The sequence below is a fragment of the Pinus tabuliformis genome, chromosome 8, assembly GCF_031772625.1.
Source record: "Pinus tabuliformis cultivar Carrire ecotype Pingquan chromosome 8, CPIR1, whole genome shotgun sequence".
NCBI classification, from domain to species: Eukaryota; Viridiplantae; Streptophyta; class Pinopsida; order Pinales; family Pinaceae; genus Pinus; species Pinus tabuliformis.
The window spans coordinates 1,372,740,733-1,372,752,430 of record NC_142294.1 but is presented as its reverse complement, the minus strand read 5'-3'; the positions used below and the strand labels follow the sequence as shown (position 1 = coordinate 1,372,752,430).

Sequence of the window (11,698 nt, the reverse complement as noted above, 5' to 3'; positions counted from 1 at the left end):
CCTTTGTATCATTACTTGTCTTTCTTTCAGCATTACATTTCTTTGCCTTTACATGCATTTGGAAACACAGTTTGCTGAGTTGAATTTCTTGATGTGATTAAGTAGGTTAGTTTTATGGATAAAGTTCTTTCAGTAGTTTAAATTAGAGTAAGGGGATTAGAATTCATCAGAGTTCCAAGAAAAGGTTGATTTCACACTCACTCCCACCTCTGTTTAGAGATTGGGAGTGCAGACCGTGCCAACCACCAAAAAACACAGTTTTACATGTTCATGCCAGCTTTAACGTAATATTTCCGTTTGTAGAAGTGTCCATGCATTTAGATCTTGAGCAATAACTCTTTGTTTCAACACCTTGCACGATTTTCCCTTAAAAACGACATTGCTGTTCTATGGTTTTATAAAAACAGTTAGAATAGGTTGGTGAATTCTCGGTTTTGTGCAAGACACGGGTGATTTGTTTCATTTACACTGCGCAGCACCACTCTATCATTTCTTTATCCTTCTGAGCCATGCCTAAGCCATCTACTTATCTCCCAGTTATATCATTTGCCTCCCAACTCTTCTATCATCCACGTTGTTTTATCTTTTCGGCCTTCCATTGCCTCTACCCCTCCTCTAGATCAACCAGCTTTACACACCCCCTCTCCATCTCATCTCGCTGTCCATAGGCCATCACAAGCTCCCCTCCTACCTCTCTATCCACCCATACAGCTCATTCACCCATCCATCACCCAAAAATCCTATTGCAGAACATCCTGTAGAAGTTAGCAGACTTCCTGTAGAAATTCTGAACTTCCTGTAGAATCCCCTGCAGACATCTTGTAGAAGCTTGCAAACACGGTTGCTAGGCATTTGAACTTTGTGAACTCCTGTGGAATGATGTTAGGGATCCCTCAAACCCTCTCAGAGTCCTCCTGACCTTTTCCAAGCCTTCCTCCCCTTGATCTACCCCTGCACAGTCAAGACCCAGTAAGAAGCACAGTCATAATAACTCCAACAACTTGAGCAAAAATACAAAAACATGTTCTCTTCAGTTGAAAGTAGTTTAAACACATGCATCTCATCCCAATAGAAGTAATGGCATCACTTTTAGAAGTTGCATTCCCACCATTGCATCATCAGGATTAAGCTGGTAGAATTAGGGTTTACTAGGGTTTCCATGTTTTGCTGACTTTCAGTTCATTCTTGCAAAGTAGGTTAATTTCCTTTGAGATAGCTTTCGTTCATCACTTAAAAAGCTTCTTCTGAGAACATATAGAAGTTGGCTTGAGCCCTAGCGGACTTGTGCCAGCTGACCAAGTGACAGCTGCGACAAGAGCTAGTACTTGTGCATACAGCACCGTCGCTTCCAAGTTTGTTACGAACTACCGGGTTGATAAAATTAGAGAAGGAAGCTCCAGGAGTTGTAGCATTATTGCTACAATACTGGAGCCCACCACATAGTATGGGTTTCCCTAAGTGAGATTGCTAAATTTCCCTTATAATGTTCTTCAACAAACCATACTTATTAGTCAAAATAATTATGATGTACACTGTATAATGTTGTGGTGAATTCAAGTAAGTTAGCTTGGGCAAAATGGAGGCAATACACTTACGAGGTTTGAAAGACTTAATGATAGACAAATTAAACTGAGTACGATGCTTGAAACAATGATTAATCTTTGTCATAATAGTGCTCCAAAATCATATTCTCGCCAGCATACTAAGCTCAATTATACCATCTTTTATAGATAATGTCAAATGATTATAATTAAGTTGTGAGAATAGCAATGGGGATAGAGATTATTGGTTGCTAAATGCAGATCAACTTAAAGAAAATCAATTCATCTAGAATAATCAACTGGTGGTTGTTCATTAAGGAAAGAAGATCTGTAGATGAGAGTTTTGTTGTAGACATTTTAGTTTAAAGTGAAGATAGACTAAATAGTAAATAAGTCAGTTAGTGATTTTTAAGAGAGTAAGCTTTCACTCTTATGCATACCTTTTAATTTTGAATCCTAAATACTTCTTTAGATGAGAGAAAAAAGAAAAAAAAAAACACTTCCAACCATAAGATATATTTTACCCTACCAGAAATCATACCCTTCATATATAAATTCCCCTCTATACCCATATACATTAATCCCTGCCTGCAACTTCAATATACAACAGACCATATGTATTTCCAGACTTTCTGAATACAACTGCTTTACGAGAAATCTCAAATATGAAAAATATAGTCTGTTGTATAAGTCGCACAAGAAGCCAAGGAAACATTCATCTTATCTCTGATACCATACACTGGCCTTTTTTTCCTATATTTATTGCAAACAAAAGAGAAAATTTGTTAGGTCCCTATACTAGTGATTCCCCCATTATTATTGTCATTGTATCCCTTATTGTTATTATTGTGCCCCATAGAATCCCACTATTGTTATTTTTGTGCCTTTATATTATTATTGTTAGGTCGGCTTGGTTATATTATGACCCCTTAGACTCCTATATATAGAAAGGAGGTTTTGTCATTTGTATCATCCAAGAATGGTTCATTTGTGTAATGTAAACGAGGTTTCCCCCTCGAAGCGGCTGAATTCTAAGGTGTTGATCTATCTTTTCTATCTTTTTGTGAGCTGGTTTCATAACATTTGGTATCGGAGCTTTGGATTCTACGGTTTCGCTACTCCAAACAGGTCATCGTGGCATTTTCACTATAACTTTTTTTCTGCGATGTTTCAGAAGCGAAAAAAAAACCCATTTAAGACAAAATCTTGCTGAACCTTGGGTCTGAATTTCATATTTTGTCTCGCTATATTTTTGCAATCCTGTCTTGAGCCTATGCAATTAGATTCGGTGGTGCAGGTATACAGTCCAACAGTAAAATCTTTAAATAGTGCAGAGAATAATATGAAGCGGAAGTGTATTATGGTAAATGATTCGACGGATCGGGCCTGCTCAATCAATTCAACGCAATCCAGTTATGTTACAACGTCTAAATCTATGAACCGCACTGGTACAAGTCAGGATGGAAGCAGTCATAGCAGTCAAGGCAGCAATACGATGGAAAGAAACATGGCTGTGACTCAGGATAAAAGCAACAGAGGTATAATCGGTAGGCACGACAACATAACCAACAGGTCACAAAATGAAAATAGCGCTGACATAAATAATAATATGGATAAAACAGAAAACTTCGCTAATAACCCTTCCACCAGTTTAAAAACGCAAAACCCTCATCACAATCTAATCATGACATCTGACAAAGCCCTAGTTATTAACTTATCAGACATCATCCTAGATCATGCAGCTGAATCCATCTTAAAAAAAGGGCTGAATTTTGCCATAACCCCTAATAAAATTCCGATAGAAGAGGTTATCAGTAATATCGAAGTAGCCATAAAAAACTTAGATATAGCTGAAAGTGAAGAAATCAGACAAGATATTGCAAAAATCCTGAGAACTGCAAAACCTCCTTCATCTAACATTTCCTTAGAAGAAAAAAGAGCTTTAAACACCCTTAGAAATAATAAAAACATAGTCATCCTAAAGGCTGACAAGGGCAACACAACTGTGATTATGAACAGAAGTGATTATGACAATAAAATGGAAGATCATCTAAACAATAGTGGTTGCTATAAAATAATAAACAAAGATCCTAGTGAGAAAATCATGCGCGATGTAATTAAGAAAATCAAAGAATCATCCTTAGATGATGCCACTAAAAAGAAAATCATTCCTAATAGTTCCATTATTCCTAGAATCTATGGGGCTCCTAAAGTCCATAAACCTAACATACCTCTCAGACCTATAGTTAACACCATAGGTTCCCCTACTTACCTGCTGGCAAAACACCTTGCTAAAAAGCTTAGACCCCTATCTGGTAATACCCCTTCTTATATTAAAGACTCCTATTCTTTTGTTCAATGGATAAATAACATAGAAATGAAAGATGAAGATCTTATGGTCAGCTTTGACATTGTATCCCTTTATACCATGATTCCTATTGATGAAGCCATTGAGATCATGAGAAACCTCACTGATAAAGAAACTGTGGATCTTTTGGAACTATGCTTGAAATATTCGTATTTCAGTTTCAAATGAATAATTTATGAACAAACTCATGGTGTGGCTATGGGTTCTCCTCTATCCCCCATAATTGCCAACATCTTTATGGAGCACTTTGAACGAAAGGCTCTTATGTCATTTCCATACACCCCTGAAGAATGGAAAAGGTTTGTAGATGACATATTTGCTAAGTGGAGTCATGGAAAAGAAAAGCTTGACCTATTCCTCAATCATTTAAATAGCCTCTCTAACCATATAAAATTCACCATTGAAATTGAAAACAACAACCAGCTTCCCTTTCTTGATGTCCTTCTAACTAAAAGAGAAGGGTCTCTTGGTTTCCAGGTCTATAGAAAGAAAACTCATACAGAAAGATATCTACATGCAAATTCCCATCACCACCCTAAACAGAAGATTGGCATCATTAGGACCTTAACCACTAGGGCAGTAAGAATATCTGATCCTGACCATTTAAACAATGAACTCAACCATCTTCACAAAGTGTTTGAGCTAAATGGCTATAATAGAAATACCATCAAGAAAGCTATGCACCTATCCCTAAAGAAAAATAACAATAATATTAATGATAAAAATTTATCGACTCTTAAGGTCTCCCTTCCGTACATAAAAGGTACCACAGATAAAATTACTAAAGTTCTCAATAAACATAACATTAATGTAGCATTCACCCCAGCTAACACCATCAAACAATTATTCAACTCTGTTAAAGATCCCATAAACCCTAACCTTCAGAAAGGTGTTTATGTGATTCCTTGCTCATGCGGCAAGGAATACATAGGTGAAACAGGTAGATCTCTTAATGTTAGAATTAAAGAACACACTGCTGACTTAAGAAGAGAAAGAATTTCTAAATCAGCCTTAGCAGAACATGTTCACTCTTCCTCTCATTACATCTGCATGGAAAAAGCCAAACTTGTTAGAAAAGAAGAACACTGTCTTAAAAGGAAAATTAAAGAAGCCATTGAAATAGAAAAAAGGAAAAACAACTTTAACCGTGATGATGGATTAAAACTGAGTAACGCTTGGAAACCTTTACTAGAAATCCTAAAAAACAATAATCGCCCCTCAGATTAACCTATTCCCTCCTCTAATAAAAAAACATTATAAATCTCCCCTTAACCATCCTCCTTAAACATTAATTCATTGGTCTAATCAAATCATAAAACAGTAATAGATTTCTTCTCATATAACTTGACAACATAAAAAAAAATAAAAAATAAAAAATAAAATAATAATAATAATAATAAATAAATAAATAAATAAATAAATAAATCTAAGTTAATACATATAGCTGTAAAATTTAAACAATTAAGATTCATCCCTAGGAATTATAGATAATACTATAACAAGATCTCACCAATCCTATAAGATTAGTTTATTAATTGAAATTAATTAATTGAAGATACAAATTAAATAAAAACAAACTAACCCAATATAGATTCTTTAACTCATCAACTAAGTAGTTAAATTAATCACATTAATTAAAATAAATAAATAAATAAATAAATAAATAAATAAATTAAATTAAATTAAATTTATATATATATATATAATAATAAACATATATAGATACATATTTCATCAAACTTTTTTATTAAAATATATAATTAAATTAAAAATTAAAAGTTAAAAAATTTAAAAAAATTAAAATAGAATAAAGAAATTAAAATAAATAAAAAATTAATAATAATTTAATAATCATAATAAACAAATAATTAAATAAATAAATAATTAATTAATTAATTTAAAATCATTAATAAAGTAAGTAAATCATTATTCAAAATAATTAATTTTATATATAAATAATTGAATAAACATAATAATTAAACTTATAAAATATAAAATTAGTTAATAACCTATTTATCTTTTCAAACTTTTTATTAAATTATTAATTAATCCTCCCATCCATCTTAATAATTTAGTTAATTAAACACAATAATAAATAAATCAATTAATTAAACAAAAAATTAAAAATAATAAACTAATAAGAATAATAATATAGGATTAAAAAATAAAAAATAAAAAATAATAATAATAATAATATATTAATAACAATAACAATATATGATTAAAAAAAACTAATAATAATAATAATAATAAATAAAATAAAATAAAATAAAATAAAAAACAAAAAAATAAAAAAAAAATAAATTAAAATAAAATAAATAAATAAATACATTGGCCGACCTAATTTCTCACATCATTCCTTAATAACCTATATATATATATATATACCCTAAACACAGCTCATGGATACATCATTAAGATTGAAGATTATCTATTGTCGCGTCCCCTGATGATGGACTCACTTGGTAGTCCGAAACGTTGGGTTCAAAAAACTCTACAACAGGTCATTCCTCCTCTATCTAAAACCATCCTCACCTGTATGGATTCTCTATTTAACTATATAAAACAAGTCATCGTGGAATGTTCACTATAATGCTTTCTCTACGAAGTTTCAGAAACTAAAAAAAACCCATTTGAGAAGAAATCGGTCTGAACCTCGGCTCCGAATTTCAGATCCTATCTCACTATTTTTGCAGAGATATAATATGAGGAAGTTAGGGTTTTTTCAGACCCTCGAATTACATTCCAAACAGGTCACCTTGGGAAAATCATCATAACTTTCTCTCTGAGCATCAGTTTGAATTTTTGTAAGAAGTTTCAGAAAGAGGATGGACTGTAGTTTTTTGGGTACCATTTTCAGAACCAAAGGTTGAAATAGTGATCCACGGAACATCATACAAGTTCGCTCTACTGGACAAGTCTATACCCAGGTCATCATGGGTGAATTGTCATAACTCTTCATTGGAGAATCCAATCTTGATCAGACTTGTGGAGTTAGAAATATTACTCAAAGGGTTACCGTAGGAAGAAATTTCAGACCTTGGAGATCCAAAATTACATAAATACATAAGAGTCAATATCAAGCTCCTACAAAGTGAAAAAAAAAGGTGAGTGGTTTTTTATAAATTTTTGCATAAGCTTGGTTTGAAAAATTAGTTCAAAGGAATTCAAAGGGCATAGTGAAGCATTATTATTGGTAATTGATGCCCCGAAGAAAGAAAATGGAAACACCTAGTACACAACTTGAAAGCTCTAGCATGACTCATGAAGAAGAGGAAGAAATGCAAGATGATATATCAAAATTACGAGACCAAGTGCAACAAATTTCACTCTCACAAAAAGTAACAGAATCTAAGATGAATGGTTTAAAGAAAGACGTAGAAGCTAAGATGTACGGCGTGGAAGCTAAGATGGATGGTTTAAAGAAAGGTGTGGAAGCTAAGATGGATGGTTTAAAGAAAGGCGTAGAAGCTAAGATGAATGACATGGAAGCTAAGATGGATAGTGTGGAAGCTAAGATGGACGATTTGAAGACATATTTGAAGACAAGCATGGAATATTTGAAGACATATTTGACAAAGTTTCTACAAGAAATGCTTACTAATGACGAAAGGGTAGTAAAAGAAACTCATGATGAGAACAAAATAAATGTTAATCATGATTTCATAGACTCTAACTTTGGATCGAAGAACCACCATGTTTCAAAGATCGATATGAGGAAGTTTGATGGCAAGGATCCCGGAACATGGATACTATAGATGGAGCAATTTTTCGATCTCCATAGTGTGAAAAATACACAAAAGGTATGCATTGCAACTTTATATTTGGAACCAAATTAGTTTGTATGGTAGCAATGGCTTTGCTCTCATAAACAAATTGTCACTTGGGCTATTTTTACGAATGAAATGATAGCACATTATGAGGATACAAAAAGCAACACTTTTTTAGCCAATTAATAAATCTCAAACAAAAGGGTTCAACGATGGAGCACATTGAGGACTTCCAAAAATTGAATATAAGAGTAAAATATATTCTAGAGGAGCATAGGATTGATGTGTTCATAGGGACTTTAAAAGATAACATCCAACATGAGGTTCACCTTTGGGAACCAGATTCATTGGAGAAGGCATTTAGGTTGGCAAGAAAAATGTAAAGCAAAATTATGGCAACAAGGAAGCCTACCACTCACAATCATAAAGATGGAAGAGTTGCTGCCCCTAGCCATCCACAACCTACAAGGTTGACACCACAACAATTGGAAGAAAAAAGAGCAAAAGGGTTTTGTTACAGTTGTGATAGAAAATACACTAAAGGTCATAAGTGTGCTGAGAAGAAATTATTTTACATAGATTGTGAAGAGGAGGAAGAAAAGGAATAAGAAACATCAAAAGAAGAGGATATACACTAGGAACAAACCCTAGAGAAAGAAGAAATTAATCCGACCATATCTTGTAATGCATTCGCTGGAATTACCACTTCTCAAATTATCAAGATAGAAGGGCATATCAATAAGAAAAAGGTATTAGTGTTGATTGATTCGGGAAGTACCCATAATTTTACATTGTAAGATAGCTAAGGAATTGAATTGCTTCCTATATCCAATAACAGAGTGTCAAGTGATGGTTGAGAGTGAAGGAACTATAAATTGCTCAGGAAAGTGCCATAATATCAGGCTATCCATTGGAGAATATGTATTGAATAGCCAAATGCTTTCCATTCCAATGGGTGGTGCTGATGTTGTACTAGGAGTCCAATGGCTACAATCCTTGGGTACAATAGGCTTTAATTTTTAAGAACTTTTCATGAAATTCTCTAAAGAAGGAAAGGAAGTTGAATTAAGGGGTATCGTAGGGAAGCTGAGAAAGATAATCAACTCTAATGGAATGACAAAGCTTCTAAAGAAAGAACAACGAGGCATAATTGCACAATTATGTTCACTAGAGCTTCCCACATCGAAGCCATCCATTTCTCCAGATCTCCAAAAAGTCTTGGACAATCATTCCAAGGTATTTGAGACTCCCAAAGGCCTTCCACCTATTCGTGATCATGATCATGCTATCAATTTGATTCGAGGAAGTGTTCCTCCAAACATAAGGCCTTACAGATATCCCTATGTCCAAAAGAGTGAAATTGAACGTATGGTTGCAGAAATGCTAGAGGCTGGTATTACTATTGTCATTGTATCCCTTATTGTTATTATTGTGCCCCATAGAATCCCACTATTGTTATTTTTGTGCCTTTATATTATTATTGTTAGGTCGGCTTGGTGATATTGTGACCCCTTAGACTCCTATATATAGAAAGGAGGTTTTGTCATTTGTATCATCCAAGAATGGTTCATTTGTGTAATGTAAAGGAGGTTTCCCCCTCGAAGAGGTTGAATTCTAAGGCATTGATCTATATTTTCTATCTTTTTGTGAGCTAGTTTCATAACAAAATTTCAATCAAAATATCCACCTAGACCAAATCTTTGTATTCTTCATTGAAAATGTGGGTTCAAATTGAAAGATTTGATGAGTGTAATATTTTTTTTAATTGAAAGCACATCGCGATGGGGCCATGGTTGTTCAATTGGTGGAGAATCCTGAGGTTAATACATATGATTTTTCTTTTTATTTTTCCTAATATTATGTGGTGTGTGGGGCTGCAGAGAAATTGATGGTGATATGGATTGGTTGTGGGGTTGCAGAGCAATTGATGGTGATATGGATTGGTTTTGGGGTTGCATGACAACTGCATCCAATTAGTTCGCCATTAAAGCTTTCTCAAGATCCAAAGGACCAAAGTAAATTCCAGCAAGGCAGGCCATGGGATTGGCGCAGACTTTAGCCGCTATCACATTCATGGTGTCCAATCTAGCTCAGGCTTTCCCACCCACTTTCAGATAAGGTCATCATTGCTGACAACAGAGTGCAAAATTTCCAATTGGGCCTACACATAGCGGATCCCATGACTGTGGCCCTCCGCCCCATGTGACTAGAGATTTAAGAAAAAAGGTAAAAGGGCTCCTGTATACATGTGACTGGTCCCTCCACGGAGAATCAAAATCTATGGAGCGAATTAAGTTAGATACAAAATCCTGTACCCACTCCACTGTAAGTGATTTGACCTAGGTTCTCGTCACACGTCAAACGCAGCATGTCATCGAATGTTTACAAAACGAAAATCAGGAGTCCTCGCAAGCTCCCTCAAATATTAATACACACTAAATGGTTTGAACTAAATCTATGCTCCCGAGTCCCCACTTGTCTATTCCCATTGTTAATTTGATAACTGAATTATAATAATTTTTTCATATATATATATACCCAAAATTTACATTGGATAATTTTACTTAAAAACACAATTATATATATAATGATCGAATATAATACCATATATGCAAAAGTTGAGCATGAAGAAGCTTCTACACTGTGTTGCCAGCCTGTAATACCCGAATCCAGTAAAAGGAAATTAGACTTTGTGACCCGATACTCAGAGCCTTACATTCAGTTTGAAAGGCAACGATGTGTTGGAATCTTAAAACCAACCGACCTGTCAAATTGACAGTTAACATCAATTACCAGACATATATGGAATTCGTAAGAAGATTCATGATGGGTATTAAAATCAATGCGACAAAATATTCAGATATTCCATGAATTTCAATACCTCGAAGATTCATAATGGATTTTAAAATCAATGTGAAGAAATATTCATATATTCCACTTATCGACTTGTACTCATGAGATTTAATTAAATGAAATACAATTCACGAAGAATTAAACTTCAAGGGGAAGCATAGTTATTTTGCTACATCTTCAGTATTTTATTAAAAAAAAATTTATGCGAATGCCAAGACATAAGTAAATTGAATAAAACGAAAGAAAAATTTTCTTGTGTTCTTCCTTGTGTTTAAAATAAAATAGAATGCTCTTACGAACTATTCTTTCCTCACTCACCTACTGCGATTTCTGACGGAAATAAGTTAAAATTTACCAAAGGCCATTTCTGGGTGGGTTGCATGATATGTATTTCATAGAGTTTGTTTTTGTTTTACCGAAAATTCAGGTCGTTGAAACTATTATTCATTGACCTATGTTTCGACTGGTATGATTTTTTTTTTAATCCAAGGATCGACACCTACTTCTGAAACAATTTAGCAGAGTTCTTGGCTAGTTCCATGGACTTAATTAGCAGGTATAGTCATACATAATCACACAGAAACGTATGCGAAGTCCATAAGGTCCAAAGAGTTTGAAACCCTTCGCTCTGATACTAGATGTAAGGGCCCTAAATTCAGAATTTAACATGGTCCAACAAATTCATGTTCAGAAAAACTGTGAATCTTTAAATTCAAAATTTAACAAAGTTTAACAATATTTCTACTCACAAATATGAAATTTGAATACAAAATTTATCCATTCTTCTATTGAGTACCAACCTGTTTGCTCTGCCGCGACCCGTGCTCCTGCTGGAAATTAGTTTAAGATGTTTTTGAGTGTTGTTCCCGCTTCGAAATTACCAAACCACCATTTTCCTCCCAGCCTATCTGGGGTCTACCTATACGTCCCCAGATCCAAAAGACAAGTCTTGTGGCCCCCGTGCCCAAAACCCCAAGAACAATCAAGCTCAATGTCTGTGACTATGTTAGAACTTCCTCCTCTGTCTCTTTCCAACTCAAAACGAATTTTCCACAGTTTGAAACAAAAATGGTGTGTTTTTCTTCAGCCCTCCTTCGTTCCTTATATGTTTAAATCCACTGCCTTCCAACCACCTTGCTGTCGGCCTCCTCCTCCCTTCCACTGAC

The 11,698-nt window shown here is 34.2% G+C and overlaps 1 pseudogene; it reads left to right on the top strand.

Annotated features, from left to right (window-relative positions):
* Positions 1-2,814: 2,814 nt before the first annotated feature.
* LOC149240616 (homeobox-leucine zipper protein HOX32-like) overlaps positions 2,815-11,698 on the top strand; it is an 87,509-nt pseudogene continuing 78,625 nt past the window's right edge.